Source organism: Oryctolagus cuniculus, chromosome 13 (genome assembly GCF_964237555.1).
Source record: "Oryctolagus cuniculus chromosome 13, mOryCun1.1, whole genome shotgun sequence".
NCBI lineage: Eukaryota > Metazoa > Chordata > Mammalia > Lagomorpha > Leporidae > Oryctolagus > Oryctolagus cuniculus.
Window position 1 is genome coordinate 87,062,195 of NC_091444.1, and position 14,711 is coordinate 87,076,905.

The following is a 14,711-nucleotide window of genomic DNA, read 5'->3' on the forward strand; positions in this document are numbered from 1 at the left end:
ACTGATGGACAGCTAGATTGGTTTCAAATCCTGGCTGCAGTGAACTGTGTTATAGTGGCTGTGTTATGGGAAAATTGCTGTATCTTTGATATGCTCTCCTCCTTTCCTTCTAATAAAATTTCCTTATTCTATATAGCCAAGAGCAAGATAACTCTCACATGGTAGGTCAATTTTTATCTTAGTTTAATTTTTGTTATTTATTTGAAAGAGTTACAATAGAGGTAGAGACACAGAGAGGTCCTCCATCAGCTGGTTCACTCTACAGATGACTACAAACGCCAGAGTTATGCCATTCTGAAACCTGGAGACAGGAGCTTCCTCTGGGTCTCCCACATGGGTGCATGGGCCCAAGGACTTGGGCCATCTTCTACTGCTATCCCAGGAGATAGCAGAGAGCTGTATTGGAAGAAGAGCAGCTGGAACTAGAACTGGCACCCAAATGGGATGCTGGCCCTTCAGGCCAGGGCTTTAACTCACTGCACAACAGCACCGGCCCAATTTTTATCCTTTTTAAGGAATGACCATACTGTTCTGCATAACATCTGTACTAACTTGTGTTTTCACCCACCATATATGACGGTTTTCTTTTCCCATGTGCTCTCTAGCATTTGTTATTTTTTATCAGTTTGGCATAAAAATGATATAGTATTGTTCATGTTTTTGTGTATTTTGAAATCAGTTAATTTGTTTATTAAATCTTTATTATTTGAAAGGTGGATTTAGAGAGAGAGGGAAAGACATAGATAGCTTTCATCTGCTGGCTCACACCCCAGAGAGTTTCAACAGTTGAGCCTGGGGCATGCTGGAGTCAGGAGCTTCATCCAAGTCTCCCACATCAGTGGCAAGGACCCAAGTCCTTCGTCCATCTTCTGCTGGTTTCCCAGGTGTTTAGCAGTGAGCTAAATTGGAAGTGGAGATTCCTAAACTCAAAGTGGAACTCAGATGTTATGCTGGCCTCACAGATTGCAGCTTTCCCCACTTGGCCACAATGCCAGCCCCTCTATCAATTTAATTCCTCAAAAATAGCTCAGTAATGTTGGCATCTATCTCATTTTGTTTTTTCTCTGTTATTATTCAACTTATTGATGTCTTATTTTTGTTCACATTATTCCTCTCAATTGCTCTACCTGAGGTGAGTAGGGCTGCTGTGTTGCTTAAATGAAGTGTATGCTTTAGATTACTCATTTAATGAGTGCATGTCATTCACATAGCACTTCACTGAAGTTCTACTATGTCCCAAATCCTCTTCTAGGCACAGAATTTAGACCACTTTTCTCTTAGGCCCAGATCTTGCCTTTAACATACTACTTGGAATTTAGTAGCTCATGAAATCTGCAGACTGCATAAATGAATGAATATCTAAGGGCTGTGCTTTTGTGGAGGAACTTCATAGGAGACTGAAGGAATAAAATAAATCAAAAGTATCCACAGTATATAGAATGTATACTATTTTACAAGTCACAGAGAAGAGGAAGAAGAAGGAAAGTAGTGAGACTAGAAAGTTTGTGGGAAGACTAACAGGCCCTGGTCAAGAACTTAATAAGCACATTAGGAAAGCAGTAAGGTTTCTTTTTTTTTGAGGAAATGTTTTTATTTCTAGTGATGAAATTGGCAACAGAACATTATGAAAGTTTAAAATTACAAAGAGAAATTGTCTATAATTAATAGATTCAAAATTTGACAATCAGTGAATATCATTATTAGTCATTACCAACAACAGTTATTGATTTGAAAGGCAGAGTGACAGGAAGAGGGAACCACTGTTTCACTCCCCAGACACTTGCAATAGCCAAAGCTTGACCAAGCCAAAACCAGGAACTGGGAATTCATTCTGGATGTCCCATTTGGGTGCAAGGACCCAAGCACTTCTGCCATCCTCCATCTCCTCCCAGGGTGCACACTAGCAGAAACTTGCCTAAAAGCAGAGAAGCTACCACTCAAGCCAGGCATTTGTATATGGGATGTGGGTGTGTGGTGGTGATAGCAAGCCCTCATAGATAAAAAAAAAAAGACAAAGTTATTTCTATGCCAAGGAAATTACTCTGTAGTCTTTCTCTTATAAACTACGTATTGCTGAACCTAGATAATTTTTCCTTTATTTAACAATGACATGAAAATGTCAGTTGAGTTGGCTTTCCTGAAGACCTTGTTTCTTGAATATTAGTGGCTAGCTGAGATAAATTCTTTTCATCTCTTTCTCGCTTCGGCAGCACATGTGCTCGCTTCGGCAGCACATATACTAAAATTGGAATGATACAGAGAAGATTAGCATGCCCCTGCAGAGTAAGGTTTCTTTACCTCCCTGTAGACTCTGCTCTCCAGAGGTGAACAGGGTCCTCTAAACCCACTTGCTGCACACACAAATACCTGAGTGTTGTATTCTCCCACAGGTGTTGGAGACTGATATGGTGCTCTGATTTATATTTACATAATGGCTAGTGACATCGGGCATATTCACATGTTTTGACCATTTACATTTCTTCTGAGAAATGTCTATTCAGATGTTTCTTCACTGTATTTTTTGGAGTTTTTCCAATTCATGTAAATGTTCTGGAAATCTGTAAACATTCAGAGTTTTAATTTTTCCTGCCATCTGTTCATTGTATCTACACTCTGATGTTTACTTTGTTGTGAAGAAGTATCTTAGTTGGATATACTCAAATGTCTCTGTTTTTATTTTTGTGACTATTGCTATTGGAATCTTACCCAAAAGCTATTGTGTGTTGACAATATTTAGAGTTCCCCTATGTTTACTTGGGTTTGGGTCTTATGATTACATTTTAATTCACTATGAGTTCACTTTCACATAGTGTAAGAGATGTTGGAGTCTCTTTTCAGGCTTCTACATATGGATAATCAAGTTCCTCTGCACCACTTGTGAAAGAGATTCTTCTTTCTCCAGTTCATTTTAGTTCCTTTGTTAAATATGAGTTGCTGGTAGAAATTTGGGTTTATTTCTATGCTACCAAGTCTTTTCCATTGAACTATGTGTCTGTTATTATATCAGTGCTAACACTTCTTCTTTTTTTTTTTTTGCAGTTTATTTATTTGAAAGGCAGAGTTACAGAGAGGTAGAGGCAGAGAGAGAGAGAGGTCTTCCATCCACTGGTTTACTCCCCAAATGGCCACAATGGCCGGAGCTCTGTTGATCTGAATCCAAGTGTCAGGAGCTTCTTCCAGGTCTCTATGCAGGTGCAGGGGCCCAAAGACTTTGGCCATTTTCTACTTTTTTCTCAGGCTATACCAGAGAGGGGTATAAGAAGTGGAGCAGCTGGGAAACATACTGGCACCCATATGAGATGCCGGCACTGCAGACGGTGACTTTACCTGCTTTGTCATAGTGCTGACCCCTGTAATATGTCTTAAAATATGGTGTGATGTCTCCAGCTTTTTTTTGCTTTATAATATTGCTTTAGATGTTAAGCATCTCTCATGTTTCTATGTGAATTTTAGCATCATTTTTTCTAGCTCTGAGAACATCGTTGGTATGTTGATTGGGATTGCATTGAATTTGCAAATTGTTTTTGGTAGTATGGATATTTTGGTATTATTCTTCCCATTCACAAACATAAGTTTTCTGTGAGACTGTCAAAAAGCCTTGACAAAAATTGGACTTTATTACACAAAAATTCATCACTTTTTGGGATCATTTAAATACATAATTTTGCACTAATATTTGATAAATCATTAAAGACTTTGAGCATTTTAGTAGGAGAAATTAAAATATTTATCAATTTCTTCAAATATTGTTTAGATGTGATATTCAAATATTGTTTAGAGCCATTGTCTGTATTCCCTCTAAATTAGGATCTTTTTGCTTTTTGCCTGTTAAACTTGTCCCTTGACTCAACAACCCTTTTTAATGTAATGTAAACTGAAAATGTCATTTCATAAGCTAAAAAAAATGACAAAGAAGGAAAAAGAAGGGAGGGAGGTTGAGTATATAACTATGTTCTCCGAATTTTTTCTATAAAACATATTGAATCATTTAAAAGCTAATTAAAATTAAACTCAAAATTGGACCATTATGACCAATATTTAAAACAAGTGATTAAAAACTGTAGATGTCTTCAATTTTGATTATCATTCTTCTTTAGAATATCTGAAAGAAATCCGGTTTCTCACTTTAAAATATACCAGTGTGTTAGAATTCAGTATTAAATGACTTTGTTTAAAAGTGTTATTTAATCTATTGCTTTAAGTAGTAATACTATGGCCATTGTAAAACAAAATCCTTATCATTTTTCATAAAACAGAAAGGGCCTTTAAAACATCATCACTAAAAATACTAAGAGACCTAAAATATAACATTCTTAAAACCCAAGTGATACCATTCAAAATTTTCAAATATGCAGGGATAGTTCGTGTCAAGTAACTAAATAATTGTGAAGTGTATATATGGAATAGCTTCTATAAATTCTTTTGGCAAGGGCTGGCACTGTGCCATAGTGGGTGAGGCTGCCACCTGCAGTGCTGGTATTCCATAGGGGCATCAGTTCAAGACCTGGCTGCTCCACTTCCTATCCAGCTCTCTGCTATGGCCTGGGAAAGCATTATAAAATGGTCCAAGTCCTTGGGCCCCTGCACCTGTATAGGAGACCAGGAAGAGGCTCCTGGCTCCTGCCTTCCAGTCAGCACAGCTCCAGCCATGGAGGCCAACTGTGGAGTGAACCAGTGAATGGAAGACCACTCTCTCTGCCTCTCCTTCTCTCTCTGTGTAATTCTGACTTTCAAATAATATAAATAAATCTTCAAAAAATTCTTTTGGCAAATAGATGAAGCTACTTGTTATACATTTCAAATAAATAGCAAACATACTAGAAAAATATATTGAATAAAATTTAAGCAACTCATAGCTATACACAGAAATTTCTCACCATAACAACATAGCAACCACTAAATTTCCAAATTCAATTTTCCACAACTTAGAATCTTTAACTCCAGAAGGAGTACAAAATTGACAGAACAGTGGCCTATGTATCAGGATACCTAATGCTAATACAGAATTATCCCTGCCACAACTTACCTATGTGACCTTGAACAGTTCACTTAACTTCTCTGGGCTTGGCATTTAGCATCCTCATGTGATAAAGGAGGCTTGGATAAGATCAGTTGTACTCTATCTTGAGACTTCAATGATCTCTCAGTTTCCAAACAGGCACCTTAAGGGAAAGTAAGCCTTTAGATCAAAGCTTACATTTTTAAATACAAATATATTTTAAACTGTTTCTACAACTAGTACAAAACAACACATTCAAATGTGTACCATGCCACTTTTCAATATTTGGGAATAATTAATGCATCATTTTAGAGCATTGTCTTGAGGCCAGTGCTGTGGTGTACCTAGTAAAGCCACTGCATGCAGTGGGGGCATCCCATATGGAGGCCGGTTCAAGTCCAGGCTGCTCCACTTTCCATTCAGCTGTCTGCTATAGCCTGGGAGAGCAGTAGGAAGTTGGCCCAAGTCCTTGGGCCCCTGAATCTGCATGGGAGACCCTGAAGAGGTCCTGGCTCCTGGTTTCAGATTGGCATATCTCTGACCTTTTAGGCCATCTGGGGAGTGAACCAGCAGATGGAGGACCTCTCTCTCTCTCTCTTCCTCTTGTTCAATATCTGTGTAACTCTGACTTCCAAATAAATAAATAAATAAATCTTTAAAAAATCAAAAGAATATTGTCTGGCACACAGTGAACCACTAAGTACAAGATATTATTAGTAATATTAGATTGAAATATTGAAATGAACTAGGCAATAAGCCTTAAGATGCAAATTAATACCAAGAAATATAATCTCAAATTTCTGTGTTCAACAAGGTAGTCTCTTTTTCACTACTAACTTTATACTAAATAAGATATTTTGATATTTTGTTAAGAGTAAATTTATCGGGGGCCAGCGCTGTGGCTCACTTGGTTAATTCTCCACCTGTGGTGCTGGTATCCCTTATGGGCAAAGTGTTCTAGTCCTGGTTGCTCCTCTTTCAGTCCAGCTTTCTGCTATGGCCCAGGAAGGCAGTGGAGGATGGCCCAAGTGCTTGGGCCCTGCACCCGGATGGGAGACCAGGAGAAAGCACCTGACTCCTGGCTTTGGATGGGCACAGCTCCAACTGTGGCAGCCATTTGGGGACTGAACCAATGGAAGGAAGACCTTTCTGATTTCTCACTGTATATAACTCTACCTGTCAAATAAAAAAATATTAGTTTTTCATAAAAACTGCAGTATTGAAAAAGTTCTAAAATCCCTCTAATTCTAAATGTCTGTGACTGCTAACTCATTAGCACATATTGCATTCTTTACATCTGGGTAATCATGATAATTCACTTTTAAATGATTACAGGTCTGCTGTTGTATATAAATACATGCTTTTCCAAAAATCATACAATAAGCAGGCTACATACTTTACTTCAAGTAAAACTGCCATATCCAGTCCTACAATTGTAAATAAGACAGTTTCAATTGTTCAGCATTATCAATTATAAATTCCAATCGTGTAGCAATACTCATAAGAATTTAGGGGGCTGATGCTGTGGAGTAGCAAGTAGAGCTGTGGCTTGCAGTGCTGACATTCCAATTGGGTGCCAGTTCAAGTCCTGGCTACTCAAATTACTATCCATCTTTCTAGGCAAGTAAGACTTACTATCCAGCAGTAGATGATGGCCCAGCCCTTGGGCTCCTGCACCTGCATAGGAGACCCAAAAGAAGCTGCTGGCTCCTGGCTTTGTATTGGCAGAGCTCCAGCCATTGTGGCCAAATGGGGAGTGAACCAGTGGTTGGAAGACTGCTCTCCCTCTCTCTCTCTCCTTCTCTGTGTAACTCTGACTTTCAAGTAAAATAAATGAATCTTTTTTTAAAAAGGATGAAATAAAAAGGAAGATGAAGATTACAAAATTGTTTAATTTTTTTAATAAATATAAATTTCCAAAGTACAGCTTTTGGATTACAGTGGCTTCCCCTCCCCAAAACATCCCTCCCACCCATAATCCTCCTATTTCCTGCTTCCTCTCCCATCCCAGAAGATTACAAAATTGTATGAAGGACATTTGTACAGTAAACAAATATACTGATTTCCTATGCAATATTTGAATACTTGAAGCAGGAACGCTAAGTACTTCTTTGCCAAAATAACATGTTTTGTCCAGTGTAAAACCCATTTGCCATCCCAATACACAAAGGGATTTGGGGCAAGAAGGAAAAAAGAAGTCCACACATGCAGAAATTTTAAGCAAAACAAAATAGAGAATGTATTTAGTTTCATGAAAATCACACAAGAATTAATAGTATTCCACCCATTTCCAACAAATATTTTTAACTTTAATGAATGAATAAATTTTCAGTTACATAGCAGAAAACTTCTACCCTCTCCCATAAAACTGAAAAAGAAACTTTTTAAAAGTAAAAACTGATGAAAGAATTCTGCAATACATGTTAATGTTAAGTAGCCCAGCAGAGTTTATTTAGAAATACAAACACACACACAGAAAATAAATACATTAAAATCTTACTGAATAGTCCAGTAATAGTTCAGGATCCAATATGTGTGCAAAAGATTCTGGATTTCCCAGTCACTTTGTATAGGAAATGATGTGCTTTGCTATGTAGCATGTACCTTTAGATTCCTGAACACCTCCACTTTGCTTCTTACCCTGAGTCCCAGCAAATACAGGAACACAGCTGTTGAGTCATTCATTTTCTGGATTTGGGAATATCAAAGAATTAATGAGTATAGAAAGTTGTACAGCAAAGACCAAGAATATCCAAGGGAGTTCAGGAAAATCAATTGAACAAGTCAAACTACTATGAATGTATACTGAATGCTCTGTTTTTAATATGTCTTACTTACCTAAAAAGACATGAGGGCTATTGCTCTCTCTCTTAATACAACTAAGGAGAAGATATCACCAGTGCTCAAGAAAAATGAATACACAGCAGAGCTAATACAAAATCCCAAAATTCCAAAATAGAAAAACTGGATATGCACTCCTTACACACACCCTGAAGTGGCAATGAAGTAGAACAAATCTAAAATTAGAAAAAATTCTTTTTTTAAAGATTTATTTATTTATTTTAAAGTCAGAGTTGCACAGAGAGAGGCAGAGAAGAGAGAGGGGTCTTCCATCCACTGGTTCTCTCCCCAGTTGGCTGCAATGGCCAGAGTTGTGCCAATCCAAAGCCAGGAGCAAGGAGCTTCTTCCAGGTCTCCCACATGGGTGCAGGGGCCCAGGACTTGGGCCATCTTCTACTGCTTTCCCAGGCTTTAGCAGAGATCTGGATCCATATGAGCTGCCAGCACTGCAAGTGGTGGCTCTACCCACTATGCCACACCACTGGCCCTGAAAATTCTTGTCAAATTAAGAACATTTAACCTTTGTTTTAGAGTGCATTATTAAAATATCTAAACTGGGGGAATACATAATTTCTTTCTTTAGAAATCAGAAGAGAAAAAGAACACTTCAAGCCTACTGTGACACCACACAGAAGGAATGGAGAATCATGACCTCAATTAGCCTAGGGACAGAATAAAAGGGAGGGAAATAGGAACAACAGAATTAAGATGAATAAGCTTTGAGAGCTGAGGGAATCTGAATGTAAAGAAAAGGCATGCAGTTAACTGAAACAATAGAGATAAGTCTGAGATGAAAAAACATTGTTAAGTCATATTAATGGGGCCAGAGCTGTGACTTAGTAAAGTAAAAAAAAAATCTCAAATTTGTTTTTAAATTATATAATTAAAAAAGATTAAAAAAAGATGTTCAATCTTAAGTCTCTACAGCATAAGATATACATCAATTTTCCCAGGTTCTATTTGCATTTATTAACAAAGTTTCATGGGTATAATCACTAAAGTGGCTCCAATAAGTCTTTTTATAAAAATTATTTTTTATTTTGACAGGCAGAGTGGACAGTGAGAGAGACAGAGAGAAAGGTCTTCCTTTTTCTGTTGATTTACCCCCTAGTGACCGCTGCCACCAGTGTGCTGCGGCTGGCACATGGCGCTGATCCAAAGCCAGGAGCCAAGTGCTTCCTCCTGGTCTCCCATGCAGGTACGGGGCCCAAGCACTTTGGCCATCCTCCATTGCACTCCTGGGCCATAGCAGAGAGCTGGACTGGAAGAGGAGCAACTGGGACAGAATCTGGCTCTCCCAGCAGGACTAGAACTTGGTGTGCCTGCACCGCAGGTGGAGGATTAGCTTATTGAGCCATGGTGCCTGCCTCCAAGAAGTCTTAACCTGGGATGCAACTAAATTTAACAAGGATACTCAATAGGAATTTTAGAAGAATTCCAAAATATGTATCAGAATAAAAATACTTTACTTGGTACATCTCATTTTAACTATACTATTGTCTAAATTTCCAAATGTCAGATGTACTAAAAAAATCCCCAAAGCAGCAGAGTTGGTCCGACATGATGAGGAATAAAATAAAGAAAATGAGAATTCGCAGATCCCAGATTAAAATAACCAAGAAGGCCCAATAACAGAAAACTCAATGTCTTCATACACTAACATTTATTACCTCAGATTTATTTAACAAAAAGGTGATTATTCCAGCTACATCCCATTAGGTAGCCCAATTTTACCTGCTAAATCCATTTAAAAAAAGCACCTCATGATATATTACTAAAATCATATTGCTATATGCCATCCACCATGTCCACTGTACCTTATACCTAATGTTAACAGATTTGATGAAAATCAGTAGATAAATGATGTGTTTTAACCAAGTGTGGGAAATGTCTTTTGTTCAACGTTTTTCCAAAAACCCCTCAGTCTCAGTTTGCCTTCACATTGAAAAGACACTTCTGAGGTTTACTAATCAGTCCAGCTTCTTCGGGCCTCCCTCCAATGAAAGGGGCTAAAATCCATCAAAATAAACTCTAGGCACTGTCCTTGTGCTCCCTGTGACTTTTTCACTCTAGGGGCTCACAAACCTTCTAAATTCTTTAGATCACCTGTGATGTCCATTAGTTCTCAAAGACTATGATGCAAGTAATTTCCCCTCTTGGAACCTTGTTATTAACTGTGCTGTATGAGAAATGAAGTCTCCTACACACCTTGTGCTTACGATTCTCCAAACCATGTTGCCTGCTAGGACTTTGGCCATGAATATAGGACAGCAATACCTGAACATGATTACTGAGATCTCCTTAATAAAGGATAGACTGGGGCCAGCACTGTGGTGCAGTGGTGTAATCCTTTACCTGCAGTGCTGGCACCCCATATGAGCACCAGTTCTAGTCCCCATTTCTCCTTTTCCCATCCAGCTCTCTGCAATAGCCTGGGAAAGCAGTAGAAGCTGTTCCAAGTGCTTTGGTCCCTGCCAAAATGTGGGAGACCTGGAAGCTCCTAGCTCAGATTGGCCCAGCTGCAGACATTGCAGTCATTAGGGGAGTAAATGAGCATATGGAAGACCTTTCTCTCTGTCTCTTCCTTTCACTGTCTGTAAGTACACCTGTCAAATACGTAAATAAATTCTATATATATATATATTTACATTTATTTATATATATTTATGTATATAAATATATTCATATATAAAATATATTATGCTTTATCATATAATATATTATATAATATATAATAATTATAAACAGATAATATTATATAATTTACTAAAACTATTATATATATTATATATATATATTATTGAGATGACTTCAATAGCCAGAGTGTGGCCAGGTTGAAGCCAGGAGCTCCTCCTCCAATGTGTGTGGCAGCAACCCAGGCACTTGGACCATCTTTCACTGCTTTTTCAATCCATTGGTATGGAGCTGGATCAGAAATAATTATATATTTATATATAAATAAATTCATATGTAATATTTATATATAATTATATATTATATATTTATGATAATTATATGTAATTCCATATTATGTATAGAAATATATAATATATATTATAATATATAAATATATATACGATGGATCAAAATGCGGCATTCTCCATTTGGCAGAAGAGACAGGCTCCAATATCTACTGTCTATGTCAGTATGTCAGTATAATGCAGGAGGTAACCCCTCTACCAAATAAGAAAAGCTATTTCAGTTCAGCTGGACATCATTCTGCTGACTGTTGACCTTATTACTGTTAGTCTGGATGCTTTCATTGGTTGCAATCCAGAGACCCAATTTTCCCATAGATATAAACATCAGCAAACATGAAAATTTGGTAAGAAAAGCTTAAACTGAGAGTTATGATTAATAACTATTTTAACAAAATTTCTCAGAACCCATCTAATCCAAACCTTGGACAATTGGGAGCTGTTGTACTTAGCCCACCCATAATCAAAATGGATTCTAAATCCTTCAACTGCAAGGAGAGTATCATAGACATTAATGCTCCAAACGGATCCAGTTCCCTGCTAATGTGTCTGGAAAAGCAGCACAGGGTGACTCAAATATTGGGGCTCCTGCACCCATGTGAGAGACCTGGAAGAAGCCCCTGGCTCCTGATATCAGTCTGGCCTAGCCACAGTCATTGCAGCCATTTGAGGAGTGAACAAACCAGGAGGAAGATCCATCTCTCCCACTCTCTCTTTCTAGTGCTTCCTTTCAAATTCATAAATAGACCTTTAAGAAAGTTGATCACTTCAATAAATTTGCCATTGCTCAGTCATGATGACTTTTACTACCTTAAGTTCTTTTTCAAAAGATTTATTTATTGGAAAGGCAGAAAGAGGAGCTGGTGGTTGTGGTGCAGTGGACAAAGTTGCTATCTGTTACATTGCCATCCTGTATGTGCACCAGTTCAAGTACCAGCTATTCCATTTCTGATCCAGCTCCTTACCAATGGACTGAAAAAGCAGGGAAAGTTGGCCCAAGTGCTGGGATGCTGCCACGCACAGCGGAGGAAAAGCTCCTGGCTTCAACCTGGCCACACTCTGGCTATTAAAGTCATCTCAAAAATGAATTAGGTGGTGGAAGATTTCTGTCTCTCCCTCTCCATGTAACTCTTTCAAATAAGTAATTAAATATTTTAATATGATAAAAAATGGCAGAGAGACACAGAGACAAAGAGAGAAGGAAAGAGAAGCAGAGAGATATCCCATCTGCTGGTTCACTTTCTATATGGCTACAACTGTGCAAGACCAGGTTTCAAGTCCCCATTGAGGTTACAGTTCTCCAAATTAGATGACAAGAAGGAAAGAATTTGAGCTATTATCCATTGCTTCCCAGAGATATTAACATGAAACTGATTTGGAAGTGGAGTACCCAAAACTCAGATTAGCACTGCAATATATGATGCGGGCATCTGTTGTGATGGTTAACAAATTGGAAAACCTAGAGGAAAAATCAACAGATTCCTGGACATACACAATATACCAGAATTGAGTCATGAAGACACATAGAAAAGCTAAACAAATCAAAAACCAAGACAGAGATTGGATGAGTAATAAAGACCCTCCCAAGAAAGAAAAGTCCAGGATCAGACAGCCTCACTATTGAATTCTACAAGTCTTTTAAAGAACGAATGCTTCTCAAACTATTCAACACAATTGAAAGAGAGACAATCCTCTCAAACTACTTCTATTAATCTGACAATGACTGATTCTATCATTTATTTATACATAATGTTGAGAAAATCAGAAGTATTTGTTAGGACTTCTGCTAAAATGCACTAGATTTATAATTTTTAAATACATCTTTCCTAGATGTAATGCAGTCCTTTGCTACTTTAGAGTATCAGAAATTTAAAATGTTGGACTGGTGCTGCGGTGGAGCAGGTTAACACCCTGGCCTGAAGCTCCAGCATCCCATATGGGGGCCGGTTCAATACTCAGCTGCTCCACTTCTGATCCTGCTCTCTGCTATGGCCTGGCAAAGTAGTAGAAGATGGCCCAAGTCCTTGGGCCCCTGTACCCATCTGGGAGACCTGGAACTAGCTCCTGGCTCCTGGCTTCGGATCAGCACAGCTCTGGCAGTTGCAATCAATTAGGGAGTGAACATCAGATGGAAGACCTCCCTCTTTCTCTCTGTCTCTCCTCTCTGTCTGTAACTCAACTTGTAAATAAATAAATAAATAAATCTTTAAAACAATTAAGAAATTTAAAAAGGGAAAGATTTTTAAAAGATGTATTTATTTATTGTGAGGCAGAGTGACAGATATAGAGAGGAAGAGAAAGAGAGGTCTGCTATCCACTGGTTCACCCCTAAATGGCCAGAATGGCTGGAGCTGGGCGGATCTGAAGCCAGGTGCCAGAAGCCAGGAGTCAGCAGCTTCCTCCAGGTCTCTCACATGGGTGCAGGGGCCCAAGCACTCAGGGCATATTCCACTGCATTCCTAGGCCATTAGCAAAGAGCTGGATTGGAAGTGCAGGAGCAGGGACTCAAACTGGTGCCCATGTGGGATGCTGGTGCTGCAGGTGGATGCTTAATCTACTATGCCACAGAGTGGGCCCAGGGAAAGGTTTTAGGAAGACATCTTTCATGTAGACTAGGCTGCAATATTGCAAGGTAAGGTTTAGCTTTTATTTCCACACATCAGTATTCATCTTTTAGCAACTATAAATACTGAATATCATACATATAGACATAAATATAGGTAACTGCAGATTTTGTTGTCATTCTTTCTAATTCTCTTTTAATGTCTGCTAATAGGCCATCTTATGGATTATTATATTGATGTTACCTGTACACAACCATCAGGCATTTCCACTGTTGAATGTGTTTATGTGTACAGGTAGTTTTGTTTGTGTGTACATGAATGCACACTTGATGGAGATAGCACTGACAGTAATACTGTGAGAACTCCTAATGCTGATTTCAAACTTTCTGTCCTCCGCAGAGATGGCTGTCATTGAAATAGACCACAGGGCCCCTTTGCTGTTGTGGACTGAAATGTGCCTCCCTAAAACTCAAACACTGAAGTGCTAACCACCAACATGACTCTACCTGAAGAAAGTGCTTTTAAGCAGATCAAATGATAGATGTGTCTGTCACATCAGAGAAGGGCTTCTGGAAAAATCGAGCCTATTAGCATCTTGATCTGATATTTTCAAACTCTACAACTCTGAGAAGTAAAATTCCATGATTTAAATCATATTCTCTGTGGTATTTTCTTAGCAAATTAATATATCCTCATTTCTGCTAGCATTTTCTGCTGTCATCTAGAAGGTCCTTGTGATTAGCAGAGAAATATAGAAAGTAAAAACTATGATTTTAGATTACCAAGTATCTACTAACATAAAAAAGATATCCCAGAAGCAACCTACTACCATCCTCCAGGACCCAGAAAAAAAAAAAAAAAAAAAAAAAACAGGAATGAGTCAAGTTGTGGGGCAGTAGAAAAGTGAATAATGAAAGATCACAGCAGAAGTAAATAAGGAAGGGTTTGATGCTGTGGTGTAGTAGGTTAATGCCTTGTCCTGCTGTGCATGCATCCCATATGTTGTTGCTAGAAGACCAGGTTCTCCACTTCCAATCCAGCTCCCTACTAATGCACCTGGGAAATTGGTGGAAGATGGACCATGTTCTTGGGTGCTGGCACCCACATGAGAGACTTGGAAGAAGCATCTGGCCTTTCAAATAAAGAAATCTTAAAAAAATAGAAGCAGTGTTAGCACTGTTGGAAAAACAGACACATAGTTCAATGGAAAAAATAGGCAGCTGAAATAAACTGACTTTTCTACAGCCAACCCCTATTTAATAAAGGAAATAAAACAAACAGGAGAAAGAAGAATCCCTTTAGCAAATGGTTTAAAGGAAAGTGATTATC

The 14,711-nt window shown here is 38.3% G+C and overlaps 1 pseudogene; it reads left to right on the forward strand.

Annotated features, from left to right (window-relative positions):
- Window positions 1-2,215: 2,215 nt before the first annotated feature.
- On the forward strand, window positions 2,216-2,281 carry LOC138845107 (U6 spliceosomal RNA; annotated as a pseudogene).
- Window positions 2,282-14,711: the final 12,430 nt, after the last annotated feature.